Source organism: Armigeres subalbatus, chromosome 3, assembly GCF_024139115.2.
Source record: "Armigeres subalbatus isolate Guangzhou_Male chromosome 3, GZ_Asu_2, whole genome shotgun sequence".
NCBI lineage: Eukaryota > Metazoa > Arthropoda > Insecta > Diptera > Culicidae > Armigeres > Armigeres subalbatus.
The window spans coordinates 204506859-204529250 of NC_085141.1; the positions used below are offsets into that span (position 1 = coordinate 204506859).

General features: G+C 38.0%; 1 protein-coding gene and 1 long non-coding RNA gene across 2 annotated transcripts in view; one reads left to right on the plus strand and one right to left on the minus strand.

The window, feature by feature from the left end:
• LOC134227105 (mucin-2) overlaps nucleotides 1-22392 on the plus strand; it is a 178462-nt gene that overhangs the window by 74445 nt on the left and 81625 nt on the right. The window lies entirely within an intron of this gene.
• On the minus strand, nucleotides 20074-20604 carry LOC134227633 (uncharacterized). Its single transcript, XR_009983713.1, has 3 exons — nucleotides 20474-20604; nucleotides 20327-20417; nucleotides 20074-20238 (listed from the first exon to the last, which is right to left on the minus strand). It is a non-coding gene; the product is annotated as an uncharacterized LOC134227633 (long non-coding RNA).

The following is a 22392-nucleotide window of genomic DNA, read 5'->3' on the forward strand; positions in this document are numbered from 1 at the left end:
ACTACGACTGTCTTTTCTATATTGGAGTACACTTTCTTCTTTTTCTTCTTCTTCTTCTTCTTATTGGCATTACACCCCCACACTGGGACAGGGCCGACTCGCAGTTTAGTGTTCATTAAGCACTTACACATTTATTAACTGCGAGGTTTCTAAGCCAGGGTACCATTTTTGCATTCGTATATCATGAGGCTAACATGATGATACTTTAATTCCCAATCCGAAAAATGCCTAGACTGCCACCGGGAATCGAACCCGGGCTCCCTCAGCATGGTCTTGCTTTGTAGCCGCGCGTCTTACCGCACGGCTAAGGAAGGCCCCATTGGGGTACATTTTACGATTGCGAAAATCGAAGACCGCCACGAAAATACTTTGAATGTTAATATCTCAGCCGTTTCTTGATAGATTTCACATTTTTTTAGACCATTCGATCAAGAATGAGTCAATATTTTTACCTTAAAATACTTATTTTAACTTAATTATTATTGATACTTGTCAAAAAGTTTAGAAAAGGTAAACCAACCAACAATAGCGTGCATGCATTGCAAACAAAGACGTCAAAATCAAGCAATCAGCGAACCAGCATTTCATGTGAAGAAAGGGTTGATTACAAAAATAGCGTCTGTTGCGATCCCGCGCCACCAGTCTGAAAATCTATTCAAATGGTGGCACGAAGTGAAATTTCAACGCAAGGTTTCGACAAGCATTTGGATGCAGTTAGTTATTGGAAAGGCGCATTGGGGAAAGAAAATTGGTTCTTCTCAAGACCAGCATTTTCTGAACAGAATTGGTTGATTGCAAAAATGAACTGTTTCGGTAGCATCGGCGTTTGGCGTGGTAGCTGAGTTCCTCTCAGTGATTCCTTACATTCGATTTGTGATTCTGCTACCGAAGGGCAACTTTCTTCGTCAAACAATTAAGTATTGCGAAGAAATCGCGAAACGATTTCGTCGCCAACCTATTAGGTTTACCACTTTGAAGAAAAAGTTTTCATACCAAAAGTGCATATAAATTACTCACTCGAAAAAAACGAGAAAGGCACCATCACCGCTAGGTGGATTAATCTGGGTTTTTCACGCAAAATCAAATCTAAAATAACTATGACTGACGAGCTCGGTGGTCTAGGGGCTACCACTTCTACCTTATAAGCAGGAGGTCATGGGTTCAATTCCAGGCTCGTCCCTTTCATACTTTGTATGTCTATCCTAGTTCTTTTTGTCTTTCACGTTCTACTAAAACGATTCCTACTGTTAAAACCTACCTCACTAACAATTCCAAAAAATTTCCCGTGGCACCTAAGAGAGGTCGTAGAGTTTTCTGCATCTTAAGTAGGTGTCCAACTAACCATCCTTTCCTTCCTCAACATTCGCAAGGACGTGGCCAGGACAGATCTCGACTATTGGAGAGTGCATTGCTTCCATCTAAGAGATAGTGATTAGTCCCAAATCAATATCTGTGGTAACGGATGAAAGTGATGCTACTCTCATACAATAGTCTTGGCTTGTACCACCTACGAATTTGTGCGAATTGCTTAATGCTAATGCTAATGCTAAAATCAAATCGAAAATAACTATGATAAAGAGCATTGAGGGACAGATGGTTTTTATAAAAACTTAGTATTCCAAATACAATCATGTAGGGGGAAAGACGGCTTTGGCAGGTTTTGTTCTATTATTGGGTTTTTGTCGACCAAATTTTATGAAATTTGGCCACAATATTCTTTGATAATAATGTTTAGGCCAAATTTGAGCATAATCAGTCATAAAAAACGTCCTGACAATAATAGAACTAAACCTGCCAAAGATGTCATTCCTCCTAGTACTTCAAAGTAAACTGAATATAAACACTCGATATTAAATAGCTGAGAATAAAGAAATTTACCTAGACATTTAGAAATTCTTGGTATAAAAGCCTTTCAATTCGAAGGAGAAGTATTATATGCTGGAATAAATTATAGTACCACGTAATTGGGTATTGGTTTCAAAAGATGATTGTGATTCCTTAGAGCTACGGAAATACTAATATATCAATTATCTAAGGGCGGACAAAGAATTTATAAAGCGTTGAAAAAAAGAATACATAGGTTTATTTTTATATATTCAGACTAAGGGCGGAGTTGTCACTGCATTACATAAAAGTCGTCTCCATTCAGCTCGGTCTCTGGCTGCACGTCGATAAACACGCAGTCAACGGATCACTAAAATAATCACTGAAACACGGTCAACGGAGGGACCTCAAATCATCTTCCACTATATCTGCACAACACCATAGATAGTACTCAGCACTTTCCTTTCGAAAACTTTCAGTGCGTGTTGATCCTCTACGAACATCTTCCAGACCTCGTATCCGTATAGGACTACCGAATAACTCTATTCGCTTGCGTAATCCAAAATACGTACGATTCCCTACCACGTTTGGTATCGTTTTCAGCGGTCACAAGTAAGCACAAGTACACGAGTTCTTCAACCATCTCTATTTCGTCACCACCGATGCCAACTAGTGGTGATTGGCTTACGTAGCAGCGTCGAGATGCAAGGAGGGATGGTCTACCCGTTTGTGCTAAAACTGCTCACTGTATTTAAGCAGAGCACTTTAAATGAGATCTCTTCATGGTTTCAAAAAGTATCAGAAATTCAACCGGTCAGCCCAGAATCATAATTCTTATGATAAAATAAACCTTCTGTCTTGATATATTGAAACAAATTGCTCAAACAAAGAGCTTTGCTTCCAGTTATTATTAAGATGTATTCGATGGCAAAAGCATTCAGAGTTCAGACATGCTTAATGAACACTAAGCTGCGAGGCGGCTCTGTCCCAAAGTGGGGATATAATGCCAATAAGGAAGGAAGGAAGGAAGTTCAGACATATTTATTGCATTATCAAATATGGAATTTTTTTAATGGGCCGCCCTCTTATTCGGTTCTATTTGATGCCCTGATGCTCTGGACAAGTTTCAGCCAAATCGGTCAACGTTTGGGCGGTGCTAAACTCATTGGAAGTTTATATGCAAAAATGTATGCAAAAACATCCAAAAACAGTGAGTTGCAGTTGGACGGCACAACTTACGATGAAGAACTATGATATTCATTCAGATCTTGAGGGATTTAATACAGAACGTTATGCAGAAAACCGCGAGAAGATTAGAGTTTGCCCGGAAACACTCCAGTAAAATACTAATATGTCTGCCTAATAAACTCCAATTTTCTCGCGGTTTTCAGCATAACATTCTGTATTTAATTCTACAAGAACTGAATGAGTATAATGGTTCTTGATCGTTCATTGTGCCGTCCAACTGCAAATCACTGTTTTTGGATGTTTCTGCATGCATTTTTCCATATAAACATCCAACGAGTTTAGCACCGCCCAAACGTTGACCGATTTGGCTGAAATTTTGTTCAGAGCATCGAATAGAACCGAATCAGAGGGCGGCTCATCAAAAAAATTGAAAAAGTGTTTTTTGAGCCACCTTAGTGGGCACGTTGTATTCGCGGCATTTCTGCAGTACTTGGCGAATGGCGAACACCTAGTCCGTGGTAAAGGATTCACCCATAAATCCCGCCTGATACTGCCCCACGAACTCTCTTGCAATTGGTGTTAGTCAGTGGCATAAAATTTGGAAGAGTACCTTGTAGACGGCGTTCAGCAATATGATTGCACGGTAGTTGTCACAATCCCGCTTATCGCCCTTTTTGTAGATGGAACACTCTGCACTTTCCATCCACTCCTGCGGCAGAACCTCATCCTCCCAAGGATTGGTAATTACCCAGTGCAGCGCTCTAGCCAGTGCCTCTCCACCGTGTTTAAACAGCTCTCCTGGCAGTTAGTCAACCATATGGTCAACCTTTGTTGTTTACAGTAGGACGATCTCCTCCTGGATTTCCTATAGATCCGGAGCCGGAAGACGTATGTACTGAGCGCGTGCTCCCAGGCTCATTATCAATATTTTCAAAAACAAACATAAGAAATTCAACAATTTATCAAACCGCCACCTTTGTATGCCACATCGTCATTCAGGTGCTCTTCGTAGTTCTGCCGCCACCTTTGGATTTCTTCACGCTCGTTCTTAAGAAGTTTCCCGTTTATGTCCTTACCATATCAGGCTGTGGTTCGTGACCCTCACGTAAGCGGTTTACCTTCTCATAGAGCTTTCGTGCGTTATTAGCGCAGTACAGTTGCTCGGTCTCTTCATGGTCTTGATCTTCCTGCTGGTGCTGAGCTCATCGACACACACGATTAACAAAACCCTGTGCGTGTACACACTTAAAATAAATCGCCGAATTCGGTAAAATTTTACCGAAATCTCAACAGCAGAACTGATTTTCGGTGATTTTGACAGTTGAGCAATGGAAAAAATTACAAAAAATCTGTAAAATATATTACCGAACAGTTCTGCTATTGAGATTTCGGTAAAATTTACCGAATACGGTGAAATGAGTTAAGTGTGTATATCAGCTTGTTATTTATTATTGCATTTCAAAATTTATAAACAGCGATGTTCATCAGCCAAGTTACTCTGGAAGACTCGTTTTTTAAATGTATAAAAAGTGCTGGAAAAAACTAGCAGCGATGATGCCAGGCCGGAGTGGCCTGTGCAATACATAAAAGTCTTCTCCATTCAGCTCGGCCCATGGCTGCATTTCGCCAATCTTGCAGTCTGCGGAGGTACGCAGCATTTTCCTTTCGAAAACTCTCAGTGCGCGTTGATCCTCCACAAGCATCGTCCAGGTCTCGTGTCCGTAGATAACTACCGGTCTAATAAGCGTTTTGTAGATTGTCAGTTTGGTACGGCGGCGAACTCTATTCAATCGGAGTGTTTTGCGGAGTCCAAAGTACGTACGATTTCCTGCCATGATGCGTCTCCGAACTTCCCTTCTGGTATCTTTATCGGCGGTCACCAGTGAGCCCAAGTATACGAATTCTTTAACCACCTCGATTTCGTCACCACCGATAGAAACTCGTGGTGGGGGGCTTACATTGAACTCTCTTGAGCCTCTTTCTATCATGTACTTCGTCTTCCACATGTTGATGACTAGTCCGATCCGCTTAGCTTCCCTCTTCAGTATAATGTAGGCTTCCTCCATCCTCTCAAAGTTACGTGCCATGATATCAATGTCGTCAGCAAAACCAAATAACTGGACGGACTTCGTGAAAACCGTACCATCCGTGTCAATCCCTGCCCTTCATATTACTCCCTCCAAAGCAATGTTGAATAGCAGACACGAAAGACCATCACCTTGCCGTAACCCTCTGCGCGTTTCGAAGGGACTCGAGAATGCCCCAGAAACTCGAACTACGCACATCACCCGATCAATCGTCGCCTTGATCAATCGTATCAGTTTATCCGGAAATCCGTTTTCGTGCATTAGCTGCCATAGCTGGTCCCGATCGATTGTATCATATGCGGCTTTGAAGTCGATAAATAGATGATGTGTGGGCACGTTGTATTCGCGGTATTTCTGCAATACCTGACGTACAGCGAACACCTGGTCTGTGGTAGAGCGTTCACTCATAAATCCCGCCTGGTACTGCCCCACGAACTGTCTTGCAATTGGTGTTAGTCAGCGGCATACAATTTGGGAGAGTACCTTGTAGGCGGCGTTCAGAGCAATGTGATTGCGCGGTAGTTGCTACAATCCAGCTTATGGCCCTTTTTGTAGATGGGACACACAACACCTTCCATCCTCTCCTGCGTTAGAACCTCATCCTCACAAACCTTGGTAATTACCCAGTGCAGCGCTCCAGCCATTGCCTCACCACCGTGTTCAAACAGTTCCTCCTAGTAGATGGTCAACTCCAGGGGCTTTGTTGTTTTTCTGCCGGCCGATCTCCTCCTGGATTTCCTGGAGATTCAGAGCCGGAAGTCGCATGTCCTGCGTGCGTTCTCCTTGGTTTATTACCATACCGCCACCGTTGTCTGCCATATCGCCATTCAGGTACTCTTCGTAGTGCTGCCGCCACCTTTGGATCACCTCACGTTCGTTTGTAAGAAGGCTCCCGTTTATGTCTTTACACATATCGGGCTGTGGCACGTTGTCCTTACGTGAACGATTTAACTTCTCATAGAAGTAAAAAAATCTCTTTAGAAAGGTCAAAAAACACTTAAAACACAACAATTAATTGCATATTATTCGGCAACTCGGCCGTACGAAAACCATTTTTTTGTTAAATATCTTGGCTATGCATATGCACAGCACATGTTTCGACATGGACAAATTGATATGAAATTTGCGAAAAAGAATCCACGTGTCTTGGAGGGACTCGAACCCTCAACCTCCTACTCTCTAGATAGGCGTGATAAACCCTACACAACAAGACCACTTAACGGTTACGTTTGCTGAAAAGCCATCAGAATCCGAGTACCAACCTCCACCGCGGTTAGCTCTTTTTTTGCAAATTGAATATCTTTTGGATGCTTGATTTGTCCAATCTCCACATGTGCTTTACTGTTGTATATCCACAGTCAAGCGAGTGCGCATTGTTTATTAAATGAGAGGATCGCACTCTATGCCCACGACATATTAATGCACAGCCAAGATATTTAACAAAAACACTTTAGGGAGATAGATCACATTTTTTATATCATTTTGCATGTTTTTGCATTGATTGCGAAAATATTTTTTTATCGGTTTTGATATTTTTTTTCCGAGAAGGCATGATTGGGAAAAAACAATGATTTTTCAGTAATTCCGAAATGCAAAATTTGAACACATACACACATGGATCTATTCCAAATGGCCGAATAGACCAAACGCCCGCAAAGACCATTCGCCCGAAAAGATCATTCGCCCGAATAAACTCTTCACCTTACTTGATGAAAAGATTTTTTGTGATTATTAAAAAGAAATAGTATTTCCTACTTATCTCATATTTTGTTGTACAAGTCTCTCACATGTAGGGGAAATGACGGCTTTGGCAGGTTTTGTTCTATTATTGTTTTTGTTGACCAAATTTTATGAAATTTGGTCACAATATTCTTTGATATGCAAAGAATGTTTAGGCCAAATTTGAGCATAATTAGTTATAGAAAACCCCCATGACAATTATAGAACAAAGCCTGCCAAACCCATCATTCTAAATATTCGTTTCGTTTATGTGTGAAATGATTAAAAAAAAATAACGACGTTATGTACTTGCTTTTTCATAATATTCAAATAATGACATGATTTATTTATATACGTATGCACAAAGTTCTTTAAGGTAGCTTCAGGGTCTGTTCACAAATTACGTAACGCAAAAATCCGAGTTTTTGACCCCCTCCCTCCCCCTCGTAACAAAAAGTAACATTTTTGGTACCCCCTCCCTCCCTCATATAACGCGTAACTGAGAAAATTTTGAAGCCTTTTCTTATTCTCTCTCTGAAGCATGTGGGTTTTGGTATTTATTTAAAAATGTTAGAATAGGCACATGATTAAAACCAAGGATGCAGTTAGTAAAAACAAAAATAGAATTTGCTACCATGGCCATTCAAATTTTAGCGAGACTGTTCTGTCGAGAAATACAATATTCGTTTGGTGTCTGACGCATAGCTGTCTCGCTGTTTGATTTCGATAATGACTAAAACGATAACGTTAGACAACTCATTTTTAAATTGAACTGTTTGTGTGGTTTAAGTGGTTGAGGTAAAATGCAATTGCTTAGAATGAAAAATCTCTGGGTTGCCTCTATTAACTTTGGCATGGTTTGAAAGATCTAATCATGAAATACAATACCAATAAAAGCGTCGTTCCCGTTGTCGTTCAATAAAATAATATAATCTGTAGAAATCGTTAATATTCATTGTGAGACGAAAATGCCTCGAAATTTAGCAACAATTAGTCGAACAAAACTTGCTGTCTTTTAGGATTCCCAAAAAATACATCGAAATAGCCTGCTCTGAGATGAAAAGTAAAAAAACTACAAAGACTAGCATGGGACGATAAAGGAAAGGTTGATACAATTACTTCAATCAGTGATTTAAAAAAAAAACCTTTAAAATATTCTTTTATTCGCGTTATGCGTAACATTTGGTAGTACCCACCCCCTCCCCACCTTTTAGTGTAACAAAGTTTAACGCAAGTTGGACCTCCCCCCTCCCCCCAAAAGCGACCCTCACACCTCGGGAATTTGGTCCGCAGATTTTTTCCCCAGGGCACAGGGACCGAAACCCGGCGGAAAACTTTCCCAAGGTGTAAAGCTCCATTGATTATAAATAAAATCTACTCATCACTGTCTTGCAATTCATTCACATAGGAAAAAAAAGTCAGTTTCAATCGCTCAGCATTGTTGATAAAATCAGATATTAAAATATGATTTATGTATGCTGGTCACTTATATCGCTCCACAAACAACGGTCCACATGAATCAAAACCTGACGGAATAATTAGAGCTGTAGCGAAAAATAACGTTGCAAGGGTATTTATTTAAACCAATCGTCAAAAATAAGAGGCGCAAATAGGAATTCACCCTTCTTTTCTTCATACATTGTTCTTTCTAAATGTATTGAAGACATGATTTCTTCCCTAAGTATTAAGGTTCAAGCAAAATTCGTTTCATAGATAAGCAAAAACGAGCCATGTCGTATAATGTAACGCCGGTGACGACGTGATGAACTCTTATAACCATCAGAATGTGACGATGTGAATATCGACAGATGCTATATGACAACATTGGACGCAAAACCTTTCTTGCGATCGACTATCCATGGTAATCGCTATTTCCTTCAACATATCATTCAGTGTTGTAAGCACAAGCCAAGATTTGGATAATTGACGGAACATTCTCAACTGCTCCACAACAATTTACACAAGTGATCACAATTCACGGAACTGTAGGCCAAGGTCAACACCATCGATTCGTTCCCTTGTTATTAATGCTAAAATACGGGAACGTATGATACAGCCTTTTGTTCATTGATGGATCGAAATTTATCAGTATACGTTAGATCCAGAGTTTATACTATTGGATTTTACGATGGCTGAGATTAATGCTGAGGAACGTGTCTTCCCAAAGTTCAAGTTTCAATGATGTTTCTTTCTTCTCAACCAAAGTTTTGTTTTTAGAAAACATCAGCGATTTGGATTACAATCGACATACGGGAAGGATTACAGGTTTGTTACCTTAGCACTTTTTCATGATATCAAGATATATATCATGATGTCAAGATATAACAAAAGCATTCAAGGAGGTTTGAAAATATTGCCCAAAGAAACGTTTTTTTATGTAAGCAAGTATTATGTGGTGTACCCGTTAGGCATAATGGATGTTATACATAAATGACCCAAAGAACAGCTCATGACATAAAGAAGGCAGAATTATGCCAAACGACCATTATGCCTAACGTACATTATCCCTAACGTCCGTAATGCGTAAGGTCCATTATGCCTAACGTACTTATGCCAAACGTTCCAAAACAGTTGCAACTAGAAGAAAGAAATGCGACCACTGATACCCTCCGACCACTGCAGGCTAAGAAGACATCTAAAATAGCAGAAAAGAATGAAAAACTAGACAAACTGGTACGTTCATATATTCCAGGTGATTGGCATATTTTTTCTCTCACTTGTCATAAGACGAGTTTATACCATCCCATTGAATTCCACCACTTAATTGTATCTTGACAGATACGTATTTCGACCTCAACAGTAAGGCCGTCTTCAGTGTCTCGTACTTGACTCGACTTTCTTTCGGTGACACTGAAGACGGCCTTACTGTTGAGGTCGAAATACGTATCTGTCAAGATACAATTAAGTGGTGGAATTCAATGGGATGGTATAAACTCGTCTTATGACAAGTGAAGACATTCCACTAAAAAGCTCAAAATAATTTTCTTATCATATTTTTTCCTTTATTATGATTAGGAAAAATAATATGTTGTTATAGAATTTGGGCGAGTGGTCCATTCGGACGAATGGTCTTTTCGGGCGAATGGAATTCGTGCGACTGTTGCATTCGGGTGTTTGTCATTCGGGCGAATGGAATTCGGGTGAGTGTCATTCGGGTGTTTGTGATAGATTCTCACACATACAGACATCACCTCAAATCGGGAAATTGTAAGTTATAAAAAGTTTGTCTTCAAAATTTGAACACATACACACATACAGAGAACACCTCAGTTTGTCGAGCTGAATTGATCGTTACATAACACTATGGGTCTCCGGGAGTAATCCTATAGCCTTTCGGTAAAACTTTGTTGTACGAAAAAGGCAAAAAGGATGTGCAACTCGTTGTACAAATAGCTATTATGGTTATTCTATCGTACTGGATTTGACTACTTTACTCAAGCAGTCTAGACTACCACGTAGACTAGAGTCCCGTCTAGTTCCCACCCAACAAACAATTTAAGCTGAATAAGCTAGTTTTTAGCTGTAGAAGACTATTTTTTGTTGAATAAGCACTCTATCAGCTTCCAATGTTTGTTGGGCAGAATAGCGCAATGGATTATCATTCCAAATAATTGTAGATAACTATCAAATAAGTGACCTCTACTATTCAGTTTCTTGTTGCCAGACCTGTAAATGTAGGAAATCTAATAAGAATTTATTATCGAATAGTATAAAGCTAACAAGAACAAAAGTGCAATAGATTTTCGTACGGCCGAGTTGCCGAATAATATGCAATTAATTGTAATAGACTTTCTGTTTTTTTCCGGCTGGAATGTTTCATAAGACACTATTTCATTCATTTAATTCATTCTGCACTAAGATTCAAAAGTCATCCAGATGGTAGATCAATTGATAAAACAAATTGAATTAGGAGTGCTTCTTATATCGACTATTTATAAAACGTATATAGCATTTCATCAGAAATCAATAAAGAACATGTCATATTGGGTAGTCTAGGCAAGTGGTGAGCTAATTGACCTATTACAACATTTAGCCTCTAAAAGTGCTTTGGAATGTCCGCAAAAACTTCCGGTTGCGTAACATACGTGCCGCAACCAACAACCAACTGAATTAAACATCCACAAGGAACGAACCGCTGATAAATTTATTTCCAGTTTCAAACCGATGATGGTTAAATGCATAATCCCCAAACTTGTTTATAAAACAAGAACCACTACGGATGCAGAGGAAGCATCAAGCCTTATTTGAATGTTTTCGCTCGACCTCTTCAAGGGACGTCTGAACGGGAAACGCAATCGAGCTATGTTGCGGGTATCCGAAACATAATCTCTGTAAATGGCAAATGCAAGTGTACATTCCCTTTTCCTGGGAGAGTGCACGGCATGGCCCCACAGTTTCATGCAAAAGAAGATGAGCCTTTTGAGAGGGTGCAACATCCGCAAACAGTGCAGACGATAGTGCATATATCCCATCCATTCATGGTCGATCACGATTAGGAAGTGCAGCGACCAACGGGGAACTTTCTATTGACTACTGGAAAGTCTGCAGCAATGCTGACATTTGTTAGTTGGCTCGTTAAATAAGAGTACTGCATGTTTATATAACAATAAACATTTTCTGAGGATACTAAATTTACAGTTTTTAGCCTCATATTCAAAGCAATAAAATTCGAAAATCAATTCCATCTACACAAAAATTAAGTGTTTCCTACAGATTATTTTTTTGCAACCAAAGCTTTTTTGATTAGGCACAAATTGAAAAACTGAAAACTATGAAAAACTGAAAACTGGAATGGTAGACTAGTAGTGGACTAATCTTTTTTATCTGGGCGCTTACAGGACACCACTTGTTTGTGAGAAAATTCCAAATTCTCTACATAGAACCGCTAATCAACTCACCTAATAATTGTATTCCTTTCACTCAAATCCGCCCTTGCGTAAAGAAACGAAGAAAGAAGAAGAAAAGTAGGTGAAATGCAAAGAAAAATCCAGTGGCCACTCTGCCTACTTTGCCTCCTCAGAGCTTCCAAGCTTCGGTAATACTTGATATGCTTCTGCTGTGTTTCATTTTTAGGTATGTGAATGAGAACATACATTAGGGAAGATCCATAAAGTACGTCACGCAAAAATGTGCGATTTTCAACCCCCCCTCCCCCCTTCGTCACGCTTTTTGTAACAAACCTCTAAAATTTTTATATGGATCGTCACGCTATTCTGAACCCCCCCTCCCCCCTAGAGGCGTGACGTACTTTGTGGATGGCCCCTTATTGTACAATTTTAACTTAGTAAGCATTATTTTGGCTGAATCTATGGCAAACTCATATAAATTCAACAGCATCAATTGAGTATTACGTAGTTTTACTTTCAACAAAAAAAAACAGAATAATCCACCTAGCGGTGATGGTGCCTTTCTCGTGTATTGTAAAATGTTACAAGAAAAGCACATAAAGAGGTTAAAATTGCACTTTAGGGAGATAGATTCCGTTATTTTCATCAATTCACATTTATTTACGTTCATTTAAATGCATTACAGCAGTCCTTCAAAAAAAAAATAATTTGTGAAGTATGAGAAAAATGTTTTTTTAATAACTCTGCAACGCTGGCACGTCCGATCAGTCTAATTTTTAATAGGGTCTAACTAGGCCACAATCTGCGTCGAATGCAACTTGTTGCGAGAAAATCGGATAATGCTAACTACAAAAAAAATTGTCTCACATTTTTTGTACACACATACAGACATCACCTCAATTCATCGAGCTGAATCGATTGGTATATAACACTATGGGTCTTCGAGCCTTCTATCAAAAGATCGGTTTTGGAGTGATCCTATAGTACTTACGTATACTTAGTATACGCGAAAGGCAAAAACATGCAATATAGTAACCGTACCCGTAGTGGAAGTAGCACCAATAGTGGAGGTAGTTTTAATGAGATTTTTCAAAATTATTTGGATGCAAAAAAAATCTGCTGGTCATGACAATATTCCAGTATCTTTCGTTAAACTTCATTTTAATATGTTTGCATCGATTATTGTCGAAATATTCAATGAAATCATTATAACGGGTCAATACCCTGAATCTTTGAAAATAGCCAAAGTAATTCCCGTGTTTAAATCTGGAGACCGTAAGAACTTGAACAACTACCGCCCTATTTCCACACTGTCCGTCATTGATAAGATAATAAAAAAACTGTTAGTAGTAAGGTTGATGGAATATTTGACACGCTATAATATCTTGTTTGAGCATCAATACGGTTTCAGAGAGGGGTCGAGTACCTTGACGGCTTCGTGTGATCTGGTTCATCAAATCTATGATACATTAGATCATCGGCTTTATGGAGGGGTTATGTTTATTGACTTGAAGAAGGCATTTGACACCGTCGACCATGCTTTGCTCGTTTCGAAACTAGAAGGTTATGGCATAAGGGGACCAGTTGGACTATTGCTTGAGAATTATCTAAAGGACAGAAAACAATTTATATCAATTGGTAAACATAAATCTACAATGCAGTTCATTCGCACAGGAGTTCCTCAAGGCAGCAACTTGGGTCCTATCTTATTCCTACTCTTTATTAACGATTTGGCAAAGCTACCCTTGTCCGGAAAACTACGACTGTTTGCGGGCGCCTCACTACTTCTTGATTACTTCAATTCGAACGTTCTATCTATGAACCTGAAGAAAACTAAGTACATGTTGATTCATTCTTCGAGGAGGCAAATTCCAGCTCACGATCTTGTAGTAATACAAGGGCAAGTATTAGATGAAGTATCAGAGTACACTTTCCTAGGTCTTATAATTGACTCCACAATGAGTTGGAAACCTCATGTTGAAATGCTCAAAACTAAAATCGGGTCTCTATGTGGGATTATGAAGAAAATTTCCGCTTTTTTACCACCTGTTTGCTTAAAAAATATCTATTTTTCATTGGTTCACTCTAGACTCTCGTATCTCGTCTCAAACTTGAGAAATTCAAATAAATCACAACTGAGAGAATTACAAGTTATTCAAAACAGATGTCTCAAATCGGTTTCTTAAAAAACCCTTTTTGTATCCCACAGATATATTGTACAGTGACAAATCACACTCTGTTTTACCAATTAAGGCTTTGTATGAGTTTCAAATAATGATGCAGATGCATAAAATTGCAACTAACCAGCCCCTACACCACAATTACAGTCTATCAATACTGCAGACAATCAGAGCATCTCGGCAGCAGGCAAACTTCATTCTTCCAAGACCTCGATCAGAATTTGGTCGAAAAAGAATAACATATTATGGTAGTAAACTATATAACACCTTGCCTTTAACGATAAAAAGATTTCGAGCCTGCAATTTGTTGAAACATAAATTAAACGAATACTTTAAAGATAAAATTAATCACTTTCTCTTATAGGTAAATACTTAATTAATCTGTTAACCTTATGTTTTCTTTAATCACACAATAATACGTGGAATCTATCAACATCAACCGGTGGCGATGTGTCGCATAGCACTATAAAGATCATCGAGCTCGACGAATAACATCCCCATTTATATTATACTTAAATTGATCAACGAATTAACTTTGTTTTTTTTTATTGGATTATATTATAGTGAAAGCATAGTGTTACAAATACTTTGAATAAGAATACTTAATTTTTGTTTTGTTCTTGGAATAGATAAGGGTCATTCCATATGAAGTGACCGAGAAATAATGCAAACGTGCAATCGACTTTCTTAGAATTAAATGAGATTTTGACCAATTGTTTATGTATGGGTTATACCCCAAAATCCAAAATTTCGTAGTGATTGGACCTCCCCACGATCATTACGACCATCCCCCTTTTCGGACAAATGTATGAAACCTATATATTGTTTTGTTAATATTTCTGGAACTATGAGGTCTATAATGAATCTAAGGTAACCATTCGAAAGAAGATTTTTCAAGGAATTTATAAAAAAATATTTTTTTGATGTGCAGTGTTGCCAAATGAACAATTTTTAAGTTTTTGTCCGAAAAATGCATTTTTTACCCAATGAGTATAATTTAATTTAAAAATAACCTCACCAACGTGTTTTTGGCCATTTTACATTGGAAACGCTTGAAACCCCGAGGTACTATGTTCCGATCTTGAGATACAGGATTTTAAAAATGAAAAGTCCTTTTTTCACTGTGAACATTGAATATTTTTACCAATTTCCGAACATACACACACATTCGCATTGACACATACACACACACAGCTCAATTGGTTGCTTCCCCACTTTCCGCATCGCGTTTGAAATTTATATGAAGATTAGCATGGATTTTTTTTGCATTCTTGCTCCTAGCGGCTTTATTTTATCGTTAATTCAATCATCTGACTCAATACGTTAGCATATAGTCTGAAAGATGCCGAAAAAGTTTGTTGAAGAATAAGCATTACTGGAAATTTTACAACGCTTGGGAGTTTGATTGTTGAAATGTTTCTGCCAGCACTATACTACAATTTGTTCCTCAGCCCTAAAAAAATAAATTTTTTGAAATAACGCTCAGTTGAATGATTGGTACATACACGTAGTTTGGCAGAGCTGGCAGAATAAACAATTTTGATCGTCGTTCCAGCAAGGATTACTCACAAAAAACTCCATATTATATTAATGAGTTCACACATGGATTTTTGCAATGGGGTTAGCGAAATGGATTCCATATTTTCGACACATATATTCCATGGGCCCACATGCATTGCATAAGTGTTCACACGTACTATCCATCTGGGTCATAGTATCCATGTGTGAATTTGTATGCAATTAGGTACCGTGCAAACTCAAACTTCGGACGCTTAAGCACTTCCTGTTATAAAATCATCCTGTTTACTGACATTTTAAGTCACACCGTTTAAATCACCATTGCAATCACTAAGTATAGTATTCATCTTTGAACTACGTATTTAATATGTGCAAGATATTACGAAGAATGTTTGCAATTTATGAAAATGTCCGGCTTCTGTTTAATTCAAACCTCGGACACCGGCGGGGTTGGATTTATATTTCAGACACAAAGATTCAAACTTCGGACACATGATTACACAGTATCGGGAAGAATAAGTCAAAACAATTCGCACTGCACAGCTCAGACTGTCTTTTAATAAATTCGTTGCATTGTTTTAACATGTCTTACTAGAATGTAACTATACTAAAATAAGCTAAAACTATTAGTCCTTTCGATCCAGCTTGACGAAACATTTCGATGAAATATTTCAGAAAATTTCCCATACGAATTGAAGCGTCCGAAGTTTGAGTATGTCCGAAATATGATTTTCCACGGTATGTGCCGACGCATGATATGCATATTTCAAAATACATGGATTTTTCCCATAAAGTATGTGTCGATTTTCCTGAGTGATCCTTCTTCTGCAAAGTTTTTCGGCATCCTTAGGGCCAACCTTTAACGCAATATGTCACATGGTTTAAGAAAATCTGAATTCTCTAGGAGTTAAAAATGCAAAAAAATACAAAAAAATGGATAGCAAATATTATCCATTTATTTTCAAAATACAGAAAATAAAATCATTATCTCAAAGAAGACCATTTTATGATGTTTGTTTTTGGTCTACTAATTTCATATTTTGACAATATACATACACAGTTGACAATTTTCGATTCCTTGGTGAGTGACTGAGAGCTCATGGCTGTCGTCAAATCACATTTGGGTGCTGTGAAGTGTGGGTTTAATTTCCGTGGTAGTAAGATAAAAACTTTTCGTGGATAGTTCTCCTCTGGTCGACTAGTATTGACATTAAGCTTTTCTTCTGCCTTGTGTAAAACTACAAAATTCGTTTGAAAATTGCATCCAACGTTTTTTTGCCATTTTCAACCCTCTTACCTCCCACTTGTCACAAATAGTCACAAATCACTTACCCTCTTCTTCTGAAAGTACAAGTATCATTTACTTAATGATTTGCCTTTTTCATACCCTTTTCCCAAAATAACATAGTGAAAGTCTATTTCCTTATGAGCTACTTTATTCTTCTCTTTCTCGTACACTAAGCGTTCTTAAAGGCTATATGTTCGCTTCGAAAAAAAACTTTTTATAGAAGGCCCAGGGATCCATAGTGTTGTATACCAATCGATTCAACCTGAAGGTGAGTTGATGTCTGTGTGTGTGTGTGTGTGTGTGCAGAAAAGTTTCATCCACTTTTTAGGCACTTGCCTTTAACCGATTTGCTCACAACATGTTGCATTTTACGGGAAATCCTGTCCCTTTGTTTGCTATTTAAATTTGACTGGTTCGGACTATGGACTCGAAACATATGGTCAAAATACTATTTTTAAAATGCACGAGAAGTGCACCATTCCCGCAAGGTAAATTAATCAAGTTTTTTTAGATAATCATATCGTTTTCTCTGTCGTAATTGCCTTTCGTATGTCTTCTTTTTTGCTGTTTTTAAGAAAATGTTTGTTTCAATGATTAAAACACGAGTCTTTCGGTGCACTTAATCTAACGTTATTTTGTAAGAATAGAATAGTAAAAAAGATTTCGGCTCCGTAACGCTTAACAGCATATGAGCCGAAAGCTTTTGAAATTAATTAATGATCTATAAAATTAAAACATCTTTCCATAGCAGGTGAAATACTATAGTACCTATGTGAGTAATAGTTTAATAGTACGCTTTACAACAATACAGAAAAGTTATTTTTTCCAAAGTGACTACGTTGCCAAGTACATTATTTTCTATTCAATGGTACATGTTTTACAATTTCTTTTAAGAAAACAATATCTTGGAATTCTTAGCAATTTTATAAAAACACTCTAGCAAAAAGGGTAAAGGTTGGGTGGGTATGCATAACAAAATCTTATGTGATTGATAAGCTCCATATGAATCATATTACATTCAAAACTCTATAACTCGAGAACGGCTCATAGTACCTTGGGGTTTCAAGTGTTTCTTATGCAAAATTCTCTGGAGAACACGATGCTGGTGTTATTTTCCAAATACTCATTGGCAGAAAAATACAATTTTATACTTAAAACGCAAAAACAATGCAGATGGCAACACTTCTACTAAAAATCAATATTTTTCTCAAAAAGTTTGGAGAATTCTCTTCAAAATGCATAAAAAGAAGTTATTTGTAGCTTTAAAACTGTCCGAGATATGAGTCGTTCAAAAATATGGTTTTTACAAATCGTCAAAAACGGGGGGTGTTCGCATTTGCCGAGGGGTTGTCCAATCATCAAATAAATTTGGATTTTCACATATAATCGGTAAATAAACAAATCCACAAAATTTGATAAATATTGGTGTAAGTCGATTACAAGTGGTTCGGTCACTTAAGCGGTCACCCATAAGCATACCGTATAAACACCTCCTTCAAAAAGCAATTTGCTCACTGGATGATGTACATGAATTGAAGAATATGAAAACCATGTAAACTTCAGATCCAAAACATGTATACGTTTAATAAAGCTATAATTGAATTGAAATAAAAAAAAAAAAAAACATACTCTTTATCATGTCAAATACTTCGTAAATGGTCGTAATCTGAATAGGCTATAAGGTTTCGCTTGAAAAACAATTGAAAATAATGATTTTCCTTAATAAAATTGACTCCCTTGTTTCTATATTGGAGCGACTGTACAAATAAACGGTGTATTCGATAACAATGGAACACACATATTTACTCACCAAAATTAAACCGTTTGTCAGATTTTCTGGATTTTCTTCTTCTAATGAGTTATGACTTACAAGATTTGTTTTATTCGATTTCATCATCCATCCCGAATGCGCGAACCATCCTTTTCACTTCACTTCACATCAAATTTTGTACAATCGATTTTCCTAATGTTTTTGTTGTTTTTACCCAAATTTTCGTCTACTCCAGCTCTGTTTTAATAATTTTGGAATGTTTGCGAAGTTCAGTCTTCATAATTGCCCAGAATTTTTCAATTGAGCGAAGTTCCGGTGAATTTGGTGGATTCATATCTTTTGGCACAAATTTAACTCCGTTAGCTCGGTACTACTCCAACATGTTACGAGCGTAGTGGCAAGACGCCAGATAAGGCCAAAACAGAGTTGATACTTTGTGTTTTCTTATGAATGGCAAAAGACGCTTCTTGAAAGCATTCTTCGGTGTAAATCTTACCGTTGTATGTTCCGCAAGTTTTCATTTCGGTTTGGGTTTTTTTTGCACCTTGTAAAAATGTAACCCAACAGGACATTTTGGACTTGTAGCGACATCTCTACTGGACATGTTTGGAAACTTCTTGAGCTGTTGTACCACGCCCAAGTAACAATTTCCATGCTTCTTGGATTTATTTAATTCTTATAGCAGATTTATAATAGCAATCACCATAGCTAGTTGCTCGGTTTTATTGTCGCTCTTATTGCTATCAATGAACCTCTCATAAACATACTGAAAAAGCTTCGAATGCTAAACGCCTATTGACCTTATGAGCTGCTTTACGGTTGTGATGAAGACCGTAATAAATCCCATTTGCAAAACTCGTACAAATCCACATTTTCTGGTCGTAATATGGTCAAATGAATAACTCTAATAAGAATATTTGCATTGCAAAAAGTTTATAACGGTGTTTGATAAGAGCAACATTTTTATGATGAAAATTTATGATGGCCATATTGAAAACGAAGAAGCTTCTTCATATAAATGAAATTTATCATTGAAAATTATGATTAGGCGATGTTTTGACCAAGAAAAACACTTTTTTGGCAATTTATTTGCATTACAAATATATTGGGGTGGAATATCGATAGAATCGGTGACGATTTACGAGATTTCCGTAATGATTATTTAAAATTTAATGTCCAGAATTACGTTATTTTGAGGGCGCGTGCTGTTCAATGTTATTTTTTCACTAACTTTCACCATGAAATCGAACGATGGGAGTAAAATGAAAAAAAAAAACAATCCTGAAAAAATATTATTTTGCAGTCATCCTCATCATGATTTTCATCAACAGTTTATTTTGTTATTATTTTGCTGTTTTGTTTCTCTTTTTTCATAGCGACATTTTTTGACAGCTTGTCACCTCCCCCTTGAGGGGGGGCCGCATGAGACGGAGACAAAAGTTCGAAAGAGGCGAAGATGGCACTGGTCCCCATTGCCCACGTACCCAGAACCGCCAACAATTGGTTCAAACAATATAGTGGACCCATTAACAAAAAACACTATTCGGAATCACCGTAACGAAGTAAACACATACATTTCATATGCAATTTAACGTATTTTTGTACTTACGCTTAAATTCCTTAACCTTAAGTTTAGTATGTGTGTGTCAGTGTAAAAATGTATCCCTCGGCGACTGCAAACCGTCATGTCTGTCCGGACAGACCCAAGATGATTGCTGGCCTCTGCCAGCGATCCAAGCCAGCCACTTCAATTCGCCGTCGTCTTGGGATGTTGCTCTCACAAGCCGCTACATAATTTTTGCAGCGAATGAAAGGCCTGTTAATTAAACATCAATCATCACTTCGTTCGTCACTGATATCACGGTTCGGAGTTGCTTTTCTTAATTTTCATTTTTCACTCTTACCGATCTCTAAGCAAATCTAAACTCTACTCCATCACTGTTGCTTCTCGGTGCAGATACCAAATATGGGCTAACCAGCTGCAGGCTTCCATAACTGTAGGGTGGATAAAATTAGCACTTCGGTTTGAACCAGCTTCTCAGAGCTATTACCTGGCCCTAAGCCATAATCAACACCCACTGCACTGCACTTCGTTTTGATCTATTCCCGTCGGTCAGGCAATCAATCACAAAAATACAACTTGCTTGAGCACTCGCGCGTATGCCTGCTTGGCAGTTAACCGACAACTAACTGGGAAGATCGAATCGGATATCTCTCTCTACCGATATGTGTGGCTGATCGTTGTTTATCGTGCGGATGATCGTTGAGTTGAGAGATTGTCTCCGTGGAGGATTCTGCAGGATGCTGCGAGAATATTGGATGGAACGGGTTCCTAAAACCAAATTATGGCGTGCTTGGTAGCCAGTATCATGCTGCTGCCAGAAGATGCTGCATGCTAGGAACGTAATTTTTCAACCGCCTTCAGCTGATGTTCGCTTGAGGAGATTAGAATGTGGCTCTCATTTGGGTATCAGCAACGACTGTTCTGTTGGTGTGTTGTGTTCTGTGTGCTGTGACTTACATGGGGATAGATTTTTGTTTCCATTCCGTGTGGCGATTGAATCAGCTGTTTTGCAGCTATCGCGAGGCAGTCGGACGTGTGCAGGTTACAATACCCCCACACCAGACTGCAATATAGGGATTGAACATCCCAGTATAGCAGTTTCTTTCCTACCATGCAATCCTCTCACACGTCGACAATTGTCAACCTTGTAAAGCAGTGTATCGTGTCGTCAAGTGTAATCCGTTGTTCAATACTAAGTACATTCTTGTCGGAACAGCATTTTGAACTCTCATAGTTGTGGAAGTCTTGTACCCTGTTAGCTTTTTTTACGATTTATTCAATATTCACAACCTACAGTAGAGTGGACATCGACCAGGAACAGACCATCGATCATTCGTAGTCATTTGATGTACCACAGTGAGCAACGATTGTTCACCTTGTTTTTATCACGCGATATTTGGGTCAACATAGGTTGATTTGATTCCAGCTTAAGAGCGTCAACGTACAACACTCATTTACTATTCGAACAATTAACTATTTACTCAATAACACTTCTCATCTGAATTTTCACACATTTTCATCTACACATACTGACTTTTCCACTTCATTGGCTTAAAATCTACGCAAATATTTCTCATCTCGAAAACTTTAAATCCACACATTTTCCCATTATATTTAAATACTACGCAAACAATCTTTTCCACTAATTCCATACTAATTCATTCCATTTAATTATTACTCAAATACTTTACTCGTTTTCTGTCCTTTCATAACCGCACTTCTTATTACTACGCAAACAATATTTTCCACTAATTCCATACTAATTCATTCCATTTAAACACGCTTTACTCGTTTCCTTTCCTCTCATAACCGCGCTTCCTAAAACTACGCAAACACTCGGTGATCACCATTTCCTCGAACATTCTAACATAATTCACGATATTTCATCCAAACACGATCTTTAGTCACACGAATCTTCACCATAAAAACATTTAACATTTCCTCGAAACCACATATTAACTCAAACATCTCTTCTAACACTGCTCTCACACAAACTTATTCTGGAATCAAATCTTGCGCTGCAAACAACCCTAAATTTCTCCCTTCCTCATCTTCTAATTCATACGATGTTGCTCCTCTCCTGGCGATGATCTTACAAGGAACATAAACTGGGCCAAGTTTAGCTGAATAGTTCTCAGCTGCACTGGAAATTCGGAAGTTCTTTTTGTAAACTTTTTGCCCAACATTAAAAATAGGCGGCATACCTTTGTGTTTACTGTCATAGATTTTTTTGTATTTTTCAAATTGTTTTATACTATTCCTTACAACGTCTTCATACACAGAACCCAAAACTTCCTTTCTGCGCTGGACAAAATCAGCAGTTGACGGATCAGAAGTACACCTATCCTGAAGATGGTCTCTTCCATCAATCACCGACTCATATCCATGCACAAGAAAGAATGGCGT